The 11802-nt window shown below is 49.5% G+C and overlaps 1 long non-coding RNA gene across 1 annotated transcript; it reads right to left on the bottom strand.

Moving 5' to 3' along the window:
• Positions 1–2344: 2344 nt before the first annotated feature.
• Positions 2345–10885, bottom strand: LOC142411443 (uncharacterized). Its single transcript, XR_012776193.1, has 3 exons — positions 10544–10885; positions 10047–10361; positions 2345–2416 (listed from the first exon to the last, which is right to left on the bottom strand). It is a non-coding gene; the product is annotated as an uncharacterized LOC142411443 (long non-coding RNA).
• Positions 10886–11802: the final 917 nt, after the last annotated feature.

Genomic DNA, 11802 nt, shown 5'->3' with positions numbered 1-11802 from the left:
TGTGTTTATAGGCGGTGGAGTGGGCCAGTGAGAAGCAACAGGCATGCACCAAGTCTTGCAACATGTTGGCGTTTCTCAGTGCTGCTGAATACCTTGGTCTCCCGCAAGGGTCACATTGTCTGGTCCTTAGGGCATTTGAAACACAAGGGAAAAAATGCATTGGGGTAAAGGATTCCCAAGGTCTCTGGCTGGAAGAGAGACCATGTTGAAACAGCACGACAGTGCTTTCAGGTGGTCTGCGTTGCATCAGCCTGGAGACAAAAGGGAAACACCCCGGAGCAAAGGGTCTGAGATGAGACAATGGCTGGCTGAAGATGCCTTCATTTCTGCACTGCCCAAAGTTAATCAAGACTTCACCTGCCACAACATCAGCTTTGGACCATAGTTTCATTTCCCTTGACAGATTAGCTGGCAAGATGGGGGAAATTTTTACAAATAGTTTCTGTATCCATAGGATATTTGATGAAGACAAGCAAGTTTGATAGGTAAAAAGGAAGCCTGAACCTTTATGAGACATTCATTAGTATTGTTCTCCTGAATCAAAGCTGTCCTTCAGAAATACTATTAGCTTAACGGAATGAGCGGGCACTTAAGCATTATGAGAAATCCAGCACCGACTGCTGCTGTGGCTTCACAAGGGATGTTGGGTATCTGTAACCAAGTATTATGACCTTGATGCTGAAATACTTGGGTGATTCATCTATCACAACACGGTGTAGGGAGTCACATTCAGATGGCCTCAAAAATCAGTGAGTCTCTCTTTTTCTCTGCTCTGCATTCAAGTTCTAAGTTTTCTTCTCCAAGCTGGCTCAGAAACACCAGGAGGATATTCATTCCTGTGGTTTTATGGCATTTATATGTCAAGTCTAGGCAGGAACTTGAAAATGGAGTAGTGCTATGATTTGTGTTCCCATTGAAGGGAAAAGGTTGAAATTTAAAAACAGTTGAACTCAGTTTTGATCTGATCATTAGAGAAGAGATACTTAGAAGACCTTTTCTTTTAAATTTAAACCAAAATAGTTCCTGTTGTTTCTTTCTGGGACTAAAAAGAAACCCAACAGTCCTGATTTGGACTATTCAAATCGGGCATTTTCCAATGTTCCACAAGTCTGGATCCTGGATTTTAGTTCTTTTCCATCACAAACCTGCATAGCTTTATCTGTTGCTTTTACAAGCTGCTACCTTACAAATCCATTTTAGTCTGACAAGACACTGTACCTCCTATGTCTGTACACAGGTCTAAATACACTGATTACAAGACAGCATTTCCTACAGCAAAGAGAGACCCCTTCATTATTTCATCCACCACTATCACACTGTTGACCATACTTAAATACATTTTGATATGCTTACCACCAGACACTGTGAAAGACCTCACATTGGGCACCAAAGAGTACCAAGGGAGAAACCACAGAAAATGAAAATGATGCTTTCAGATGTTCATCCAGACACAACTTTCCTGCCTCTTTCTTTTCAAGATGAGCTTCAGCTACTCAGTTTGGATATACACATTCAGACTCTCCCAAAACTTCATCGACTTTGGATGTGAGTAGTAGCTGGCACTTCTCTATTTTTTTCTACACAGTCAAATGCATCAAAAGACAATGAGGAAGGCTGCATGATTCATAGTAATGGAATGAAATGCCATTCACAAATGTTTTTTCCATAGCAATTTCTCACTTATTGTATTGAAACCACTTCAGAAGATGTGTCTCAAAGAGCCTTTTGATATTAGCATGATTAAAAACATAATGCAATTAAGCAATCCCATAATATTTCTGTATGTTATATGAGCGGGACCTTGAGTGACCACTTCATTCAACCCCCTGATAAATGGCTGCTTCTAACAGAAGGCTGTTATTCTGCAAGATGCCTCAGATAGTTGTATAACACCAGGGAATTTGAATCTTCTCACCCCAGAGCCATTTTGGCTCACCAAAATTTAGCTGCCCAGCTTTGGTGTTGGGTCTAGCCTACGTGTCTCAAGCCTTCTCAAATCAGCCAAGAAAGACGCACGTCCCAAGAGCCATTCCACCCACTTCAAAATTGATGTCTAAAATTACTGGGAACATTTGCCCTCTAGATGTACCTTTTTCTCTTTATTGACTACCTAGATGTCTACCTGGATGTCTATTGCTTTTCCTGCTGTTTCTGTCATATGAGGAGTTAGTATTTACATATGTACCCACCTTGTTACACACATCTCCATATTGATTTCGTATACCTCAAGCACACTTCAAGTATGCGTAACTTTGCATTCATATACCACACAGCATTAAAAAAAGCTTTCAAAAAGATGTAGATGAAAAAGGCCCTTCCAAAGTGCTAGCTGTCCCAGATTCCTACCTGCTGGGCAGTTGCATCGCTGATGTGTGTCTCGAACTTCTCGATGTCTCGGCAAGTGGAACTTTAATTTCTGTCAAGGGAGGAAAAAGAGCAAAAGGATTCATTAGTACCGTTGAAACCAAAGCCTCAAATTCTTGGAAAAGTAGGACTGGGGGATACTGCCCAAGTAGAGATGGGAGAGACAGAGCAGAACAGTTTGGGAATGAAGAAAGGCATTAAAGTTCATAGTCTTTAACTAGAAATGTGGGGGCTGATTGGAAGCAGGCTGAGGGAGTTTCGTAATGGCCTCCAAATGTTGTCCTCCTGACAAGCATTACAAAATCAAGAGCCCACAGTGGCGAATAAAGAGGTGACTGTGTCCCCATGAGAAAGGCGCATTTCTCAGAAGACCCACTCAGCAGATGAAAAATGAAGATCTGAAGCAGGTAGTCTTCCCCTCTGCGGCAGATTCCTTATGCTCACGGAGACACCTGGACAGACAGAAGGGTCCCACTGAAAAATCGCAGCTGAAGGTGGCCTGAAAACAGCAACGGCATTTCCTGAAACCTCCAGAGGTTGTGAAGCTTAATTTTTCTCCAAGTGCAGAACAAGACAAAACCTATCAAGAGCTTCCACAAGGTGGAATCATGTCAAAATGTTCATTTCCAATGAGTTTGGATTTCTAATGGTGCCAGCATGTCAGTCTCCTGCTCTCTGGCCCCATCTGTGTATCTCTTAAAGGGGCAATAGAGGCCTCACCTGAGGCCACTGCATCTTCCTTCACTAGAAAAGTCATTAAAATTGACCCATGTCCTGAGCAAAATGCACTTTAGGGACAGCATCCACACCACCCCTCATAGACTTTATTACAACAACTGTGATTTAGTGAAGAAAATGCAAATCAATCCAAATAAGTTATTCATTAATGCCTGTGAGCCGCACTTGGTTAATGATTTGAGATTATTTGAGAAGACTGAGCTGCCAGGGCGCCTGTGCTAAGGAGTCACTCCCTCTTCCCTTCTAACCCTCAAGCCCAACTGTTCATCCCAGTTGCATCTTCTTATTGTCTGACCTACTTCACAACCAGGGCCAACATTTTGAAAGCAATAGCCTTATGTTGGGCTCAACAGAAGCCCATGCCCAGGATCATATAGAAATGACTTGATTTTCACAAGTAAGTGGGCACCTTCCTGCAAGAAGGCATCGGTTTAGGGAAAATTTCTTTTAGAGAGGAAAAAAAATAAAGCAACATATTTCTGCCTGGGATGAGGGAAGGCAGAACTGGCTGGAACACTTCCATTTTTCACTTTGAAAGGACTGGCTTCCTTATTGCAAGTCAAAGTCAGTAAGGGTTGTTGTGACTGACTAGAAATTGAATATTTTCAGAGCTTTTTTTTTTGCATGGTAGACTGAAATGTTTTGACAGTGAGTTGATTTGATACCAGGGTGAGGAGAGGGTTTCACGCAAGGAGAATTGCCAGTTCCCATACAGCATTTTATCTGTGTTTACCTTCTCAGTTTAAAAGCACAGATATGTGAATCTTTGCATTTGGGCATGTTCCCATCTAGCTGCCACCCCCAGATGGCAAGGCTCTGCTCCGCAGCACTGCCTGGCTTCGAACACTTTGTGCTAATGGTCAAACATGGGCACAAATAGGACAGTGGAGCCTTTATTTGGATACTTGCACTGGTATGTAGACATACGCGTTCCCGTTTCGATCTACACATGTGCCAACCAAAATGTCTGAACATGAGACTGCCACATTTGGGTAGAGTTCCCATGTCTGGGAATCGGGCTTAGCACAGAGAAGGGGTGATGGTTCACACAGGCAGGAGCAGAAAGTCATTTCCTATCCAGCAAGGGTCTGACACACTGCAGCAGGGCCCTTTGTAGGACAGAAATCTGCAAGGAAACATGCAACGGATCCCTGCCCCACCAAGTGCAGAGGCACCCCAGGGGCCAAGGGGGAATGGCTGGGGGGAAGGCAGAGTTCAGGTTTGCTGCGAGAAGCCTTGGCTGGGTTGCTCTGCCAGCACACAAGTTGAGAAGCAGCATACCAGGGGATGTGATGACCCAGCAGGACTTGAGCGCGACTGGGAGAGGAACAGGAGTGATAGCATTTCCCCATGACTTTATCTGTGGGGTCAGGGTAGTGGAAACACCTGGGACAACTGAAATAGCCTTCTCAAGGATGGGTGCCCCCCAGGAGGGAGGTGCGGGTGCTGCTGGAAAGGGCTGGGAGCACCGCCCCGAGCACCGGTACCACCCAGCCATGGAGCACTCACTAGCATTGGGCATTTTCCCCATCCCTGGCCATCATGGTGCCTCCCTGGAGCCCAGGAGCTCTGCATATCCCTGGGGAGTACAAAGGGCAGTGGTGCCGTGGGATTGCTCCCCTTCAGTGGGAGGCAAAACCTACCAGGAATTTAGGAGCGCCTGGAGTTCAGTTTCCTGCACAGTCTATTAAAAAAACATTGACTGCAACAGAAAAAATCCTTGGCTTCTGGAGACCTCAGTTCAACTTTGGGTTGAGATGGCGAAACAAAACGAATTCCCAGCCTTTTCTGCTTCCCTCATTAGCATGGTGCAAAATACCGCCTGGTCCAACACGAGAAGCTGGCTTTGCTCAGGAGAGCAGAAAGAAAGGGTCTTCCTTTAAAACTGGCCTTTCCAAGAGAAAACTTCCATTCCCAAGCAACAGAAAACCATTCAATTTTAGGGCAAAGTTGACTTCTGAAAGCAAAAATAAAAGAATGTGGTCTCTGGGAACCTAGCGTCTGCGATCTCCTTTCTGGGATCTGGGGTTTACTTTTTCACCTGGGGGACACCTAGAGCATGAAACACCAGAGCAGCAACTGGCTACCTCTTGCCCTGACAGAAATGCTGAAAACACTTCTTACAGAGAGGATCGGCTTGTCAGCATAGCCTGCTTGCTCTTGCTTGTCATGTTTTCCAGTGACATAACGGCTGCACCTTCCCCCTACACATACAAAAGTGGCTGAAAAAGCCTTTGCCAGCACTGGGGCCACAGCTGACTGGCTCCCACGTGGGAAATGTGCGCCTCGGTGTATTTAGGGAGCCATCACACACCGCTGAGTGCGGAGGAAAGGGGAAAAACCTCTGTCTGCAAGAGGGCAAGGGCAGGAGGGTCGGGCTGAAACACGTGCTGGAAATGGGCAATAAAGCTAGCACGGGCTTCTCCCGTGGGTTTTGTTAACTCGCAGCTAGCGTGACAGAACAGGGCTGGCTTGAGAGGACAGAGCAGTGAAAGCAAGACCTCTTCTGACATTAAAGGACCATGGCTGTGACCTCCTAAACTTTGCAAGTGCCTGCCTATTTTGGATGGGCACTTAAGATTAGGTGAAAGAGAGGGCACTTCTTCAAAGGGGGCGGATTAATAGCTCTTTAGCAGACGTAGCTGTTTGCAGTCACCCGGGGAGGTGAAATCATTTCCCACCACTATCTCCAACAGCTAAAAGAAACATGTCTCAAATAGATAATCTATTACAACCATCAGGGGGATTTCAAGGGCCGGTGATTTTGTTAAGTCTCATTGTTTTATCTCCAATTTAGCTGTTTTTTCTTAAAGGCCCTGCTCCTGGAATCGCAGGACCATGTGGCATAGAGCAAAAGCAAGCAACGAGCCCTCCTAGATGGAGCAAAAAGCTTGGAAATAACACCATCTAGGTTCAAGGATTGCAGGCAGCTGGAAGGAAACAGGACTTAGCTACCAGAGGAATTGGAAGAAAAAAGCAGATCTCATGACTTTGGGGTGGAAAACACTAAGCTAAAGATTGAGGCAGGGGATGCTTAGAGCATCTTGCTGACCCTGGGAAGCAGAATTGAGCAGCATGCTTCAAGACATTGAAGCAAAAGGAGGAAAAAAAAGCTTGAAGTTGGGAGGGAAAAGGAGTTTTCAGGTGTCCCTCCTTTGCTTGCATAAGTAAAGAGAGAGTCTCAGGGAAATGAGCCTATTGGGAAAGCAGTGAGGATCAATGCTCCCTCCCCATCCACGGCACAGCCCCTGAATCCCTTCAGCATCACTAAAGACACAACAAATACCTTCAACACAACCCCCCTGAGAGTCTGAGCGCACTCATCACAGCGCAGAGGGGCAGCAGATCTTCCCCCAGGCTTTACAGGGTAACTGCTGTTGTGTTACACACACACACACATTTCTATCTCCACACGCACACAAATTCTGGGTTTTTTTCCTAGCAGCAGCACTGAATCCATCCTGCTCTCCACCCTGCTGAGCTTTTGGCAAGCAAAATAGTACCGAATGTTACCCAGCATGGGAAAGGACCTTGTTTTCTTCTTTGGAAAGCTTTGCCATTCCTGCAAATGCCAGTAGTAAGTTTATTTGTGCTCTTTGTATGAATTTCTGATGCCCAATAAATGCAGAGGAATTCCTATGTAGAGCTAAAGTTCTCCCTGAACTACCTGCTTCTGGCCCATTCCACACAGACATTTTTGTGGGAGAACTTAGTCAATTTGTGTCTGGTAGAAAATTCCCCTCTGGTATTCACTGACACCAGGCAGAGGTTCACACAGTAGCGCGTGAAGCAGTACTGGTCAGGCTGATTCTGGGAATGCATCTGCCACCCTCTCCTTGCTCATACTGAACTGAGATGGAAACACTGCCACAGCCAGCCACGGGTGCTCCAAAACTGGGCTCCAAGACTGGGAAAACATCCCCACCAGCTGGCTTAGAATTAACATCTTAAACAAACCAACCCTGCTCCTCTCCCTGCCAGTTTGCTTTATTTTTTGCTTGTTCAGAAGAAGGGCACCTAACAGGACTTAGGCATTTTTCACTTTTCAGTGCAATCCGTACGGTGTCCCCATGGCTGCTCGCAGACCCCTGGGGACCTCCAGGGCACACCTGGGCACAAACATGGCACAGTCTGGAGGGCACCACACGTTCCAGCTCGGAGCACAGAGCAGTAGGGGTTTTGAGCATAACCTCAGCTAGCTCCTCTATCAGCCCTCGCAGACTTTGCTTCTTCATATACCTCCAGCTGATCTTCACATCCCTCCAGCTGATCTTCACAGCCACCAGAGCTAGAAATGTGCTCCTGTGCCCATGGCTCCCTTCCCCTCCCACCTCCCTGCCCAGCTCAGATCAGTTCTTTCCAAAGCTGGGGTTTCTTTAAAGCTTTGCTATTTTATTTTTTGACAGACAACACTGAGCTGGCAGCTGTGAAACCCATTAAGGTCGAAACACCAGGAAACTCTGCAAGGATGTGGCAGTGAGAGGCAGCGAGGGTCTGAGCAGAGGGGAATGAATATCCCGCTTTCACGTCCATCACAGCAAGCCCAGCCGCAGCCCCTCTCCCCCCAGTCCTGCTCGGCACTGTCTCTTGCTTTCCTCATTTTTCTTCTCCCATCCTTTCCCTGCTCCCCTTTATCTTTCCTGTTTTTCTCCATCCTTCTTGTCCCTCGCCAGCCAGTCCGGGAGACCCATCCAACTTAGTCCCACTTCAGACCTAATGAAAAGGAGGACCAGAGGGATTTGTTTTTCTTTCCTAAGTAAAAGCCCCATATGCTACCCCACCATCTGTCCACCAGCAGACCCCCACCCTGCACCTTGAGCCACTTGGCCCACGCCAGTGCCTCTAGCTGAGGTGTGGAGGTTTGAAGTAGCTGTTTTAGGAGCTTAGCTGAAGCGGGCAGCGGAGTCAGGGAGGGTCTCCTCCCTGGGGGGCCCAGCCCTCCTCCCCCCATAGGCAGCAGACCATCCCAGGTGTAAAGCGACATGACACCTGGGCCAGGCATCCCTGCTCCTCCACAGGCTCCAGCGCCTTTCTCCAAGCTATTTTTGAAGCTGTAGCCCAGCAGGTAGCTGGTAACCCCGGTGGTACCTGGGAGCAAGTACTGACCCCTCAAGCAGTGGTTCCTGTCCCATGACTGCTCCCCGCACTGGCCGGGGGGGAGGGGGGGGGCTGGGGCCACCCCCAGGGGTTCAGGAGAGGCTGCTCAGAAAGCAGCAGTGCTGCCAGGCACGTGCGCATCACGAGAGCCCCATTTCCTTGCTAAGCTGGGCTATAAAAAGGCGGAAAGGTGCCGCAGCCAGCAGAGCCAGCAGGACCTGGGGCCATCCAGCCCCGGGCACCACTCCCGGGAGGCATCCAGTGGCATGTCTCAAATCACTTAGTAGAGATAAACTCAACTTCCCAGGAGACTTGTGCTAGCAGCAACAAGGGGAACACTGCACGTTATCCCCTGCCCGGTGGCAGGGAAGGAGTCCCTGCACAAGGGTGCAACGGCGGGGCACAGGTCCAGCCACTTGCAACACTTCTGCCTTCCCAAAAAGCTTTTCTCTGTGGGGTATTGCCCTACGGACCCTGTCTCCCCCTTATTCCTCATCCAAAGAGGCCACTCAAAACCACATCCCTCAGCCCCTAAGGTGTTTGCTAACTCGAGGTTCACAGCTTTTGGCTGCAAACCCCCGTCGATTCAGGGACTGCTCCCACAAGACCCGTAAACAGTAGCCGAGCCTGTCAGCTGTAGGTTTAAACTCACGACAGACCTTCACTGCTTCTAGAAAGCGTGGAGGGGTCCCCAGGTCCCACCGGGTGCCAGGCAGCACTGCCTCAAGACAGGTCCCAATAGCCACCGCTGTGATCATCCCATTCCTCACCTCGTTTGGCAATAGCAGCACATGAGATTTTTTCAGACACAAACCATTTTTGGGCTAGCCCCAGGCATCTCTGCAGCCTGTCTCACGCCAAGGCTGAAGTAAACAGAGAAAAGGAGAGGTGGGTGGAAACAGCCCCAGCCCTGAATCTTAGCCCAGAGCCTCCCCCAGAGCTGTGGGAACAGGTCAGCGTGGACCTGCCTGGAGAGTTGAGAGACGTGAGCCACTATCTGCCTCCTGACACATGTCAAAACTGCTTCAAAGCCCCAGCGAGGCAAGGAATCCTGCAGGATACTCATCCTGCCCAGGGCAGAGGAGCCCGGGCAGCCCCCAGCAGCATCAGCACAGCAAGGTAAAAGGTGTCAGCAACAAAAATCTGCACTTGTGGGCCCTCTTTATTGACCTGCTGAAGCTCAGGCTTCTTCAGCAGCAGGTCTCCCCCATCCTCAGAGGAAGAGCCTGCTGGCTCCAGTGGGGTTTGGATGGGGTCAAGCGGGCATAGCAGAGCCATATGCTCTGCACTGATGCTCTGGCAGTACCAGAAACTATCCTGGCAGCGCCAGTGTGTCTCATTTTCCTGAGCCAGGAGCCATGGAAGGGGTCAGGGCTGGCACGACAGCGAACCCAGCCCGTAACGACATCGGTGTGTTTGCAGTTACCTCCCATAGCCACGCCAGCTGTGGCGTGCCTTGCCTGTCCCTGTCCCAAAGCTCAAACCCACACTGAATTCCCAGGTTTAACCTTTAGCTCTAACTCTTTCAGCAGGCAATGCCCACAGTCACCAAACAGAGAGGGATGGAGGCTCTTCCCTCCCTGCCAGGACCAGGGATGAGGTTTCCCCCTTTGCAAAGTGCCGGGACTCAGCCACAGCGTGGGCTGGGGCAGAGTAAAGCAAACGCCAGGCGGGTTTGAGAGGTGGGAGGGACCTGAAGGCATGGGAAATTCAACCTAGCAGCATCACTTGTGCAGAAATACATTTTTAAGGGAGGAAAAAAACCAGATAATGCAACTATGCGAGCATGCACATGCCTAAAATCTATAGTACTGCAAACTATACTTGCAAAATGAAAGGACACCGACCTCATCAAGCAGTTGGTCAACTCTTCCCAAAATAGCTGTCTCCATTTGGTCTGCTGAGAGCCAGGCAGGGAGCTGTGTGGGTCTGTCCGCTTCCAAGTGGGACACCCGGGACTGCAGATCGGAGGTCCGAAAGTACAGCAGGAGGCTCAGCACCAGAGAAAGCAGGGAAACGCCGGGCAGCCCCGAGCCCAGCAGGAGAGGGAGGCGACAGCATCTCTCCCCGTCGCTGGTCCTGGGGGGAGCCACACACCCCCTGTCAAAAGCTGCTTCGCCGACACCTTTCCAGCTCTTCTCCTCCAACATTCCCTCCCTGTCCTGAGAAACAATAAATAAATAAATAGAATAAATAAAGCCTCACTCCTACTCCGAGAAGCACAATCCAGAAGGCATAGAAAAAGAGCGTCCAAGGGGATCCCAGTGCCAGCAAATGACAAATAACAGCAATAATGACAAAAGTGGATGGGGGGGATCTTTAAAAATAAAAACAAACCACACACTCATAAAAGGGGTGCAGAAAAAAAGGATCCAACTGCAGCAAAGGGGGGGGGGGCGAATCTGATCGGGTTGGTTGTTGGTTTTTTTTTTTCCTCCTGTGTTTCAGTCTTTTGGTTCTCTGGTAGGTTTTTGTTTGCTTCTAAGCTGCCAGTTTCAGTTCCTTCGCAGACCGGCCAGGAGCTCGCACATGAAAGTCCCCATTAGAGAGAGGTAATTGTCAGCTGCTCCGGCGACGTTGTGCTCTGGCTGGTCGTGGCTCCCCTGTAACATGACACACTCCCTCCGAACTACGGGGCTGGGATGAGCGAGCTGCGCGGCTTCCCAGCGTAACCTCCTCTGCTCGCCCTCTCTCTCCACCTCTCCCTTGCTGCATGATTTATTTATTTATGCAAAGCGTCGGGGTGGGATCGGGCAGCGGGACGCCCCTGTCCCGCTCGGTCCCCAAACCACCTCTCCGCCGCCAGCCCTTCCCTTTGAAGCGACTCTCGCCAAGGTTATTTATAGCGGCAGGAAAGAGATTGTAAAGCAGAGGCTGGGCTCACACCAGCCTGCGTCTTTCTTTCCTCCCCGCAGCCGAAGGGCACTTTATAGGATGGTACAAACGGGCTGTCGCATCTCCCGCTCAGACCCTGGGGCAGCCCTGAGGCACCAGTGGTGGGGTATTTTGGCCCAATAGTTTGAGAAGAGCAGCCAGGCAGGGTGAGAACCAGAGGGAAACGTCTGGAAACAAGAGCTGGCAGCTGAGTGCCCTGCAAAAAACAAGCAAAGGGCAGCAGGGAGCAACGCCCCAGGCAGGCAAGCTGCAGTGCGAGGGAGGAACCTTTTGGGCTTGATTTGGGCACACAACCTGCCAAACCTGGGGGGTACCAAGAGCATTCATAGGAATTAATCTGCTGAGGCCCTCTAGTGAAGCAGAGCTTCCCATCACCTCCTCCGTGTCCCGCCGGGCACAGGACGCTGGGGAGAAAACCCCTTGGCAGGGAGCAGTCTCCCCAATATGTGCCATAGGCAGCTCCGAGCCACACGTCTGGGAAACAAAGCCTCTTTCTGTTCTTCGGGAGCAAAGGAGGCCCACCTCTCCCAATTTTTCCAAGCATGACATACAATATTTTATCCTCCAGGGTGACATGCAGGCTCTGCTGAGTCCCTGCCTGTCCGTCCTTTGATCCCCTTCTTGAGCGCACACAGCAGCAAAGCAGCGTGGGGCCCACTGTGGTGCACAGTCATTAAAACCTGGGCAGCAAATTGGTCTCTTAAAATC

Source organism: Mycteria americana, chromosome 6 (assembly GCF_035582795.1).
Source record: "Mycteria americana isolate JAX WOST 10 ecotype Jacksonville Zoo and Gardens chromosome 6, USCA_MyAme_1.0, whole genome shotgun sequence".
NCBI classification, from domain to species: domain Eukaryota; kingdom Metazoa; phylum Chordata; class Aves; order Ciconiiformes; family Ciconiidae; genus Mycteria; species Mycteria americana.
The sequence above is the reverse complement of the archived record's forward strand: the minus strand, read 5'-3'. Positions and strand labels throughout refer to the sequence as shown.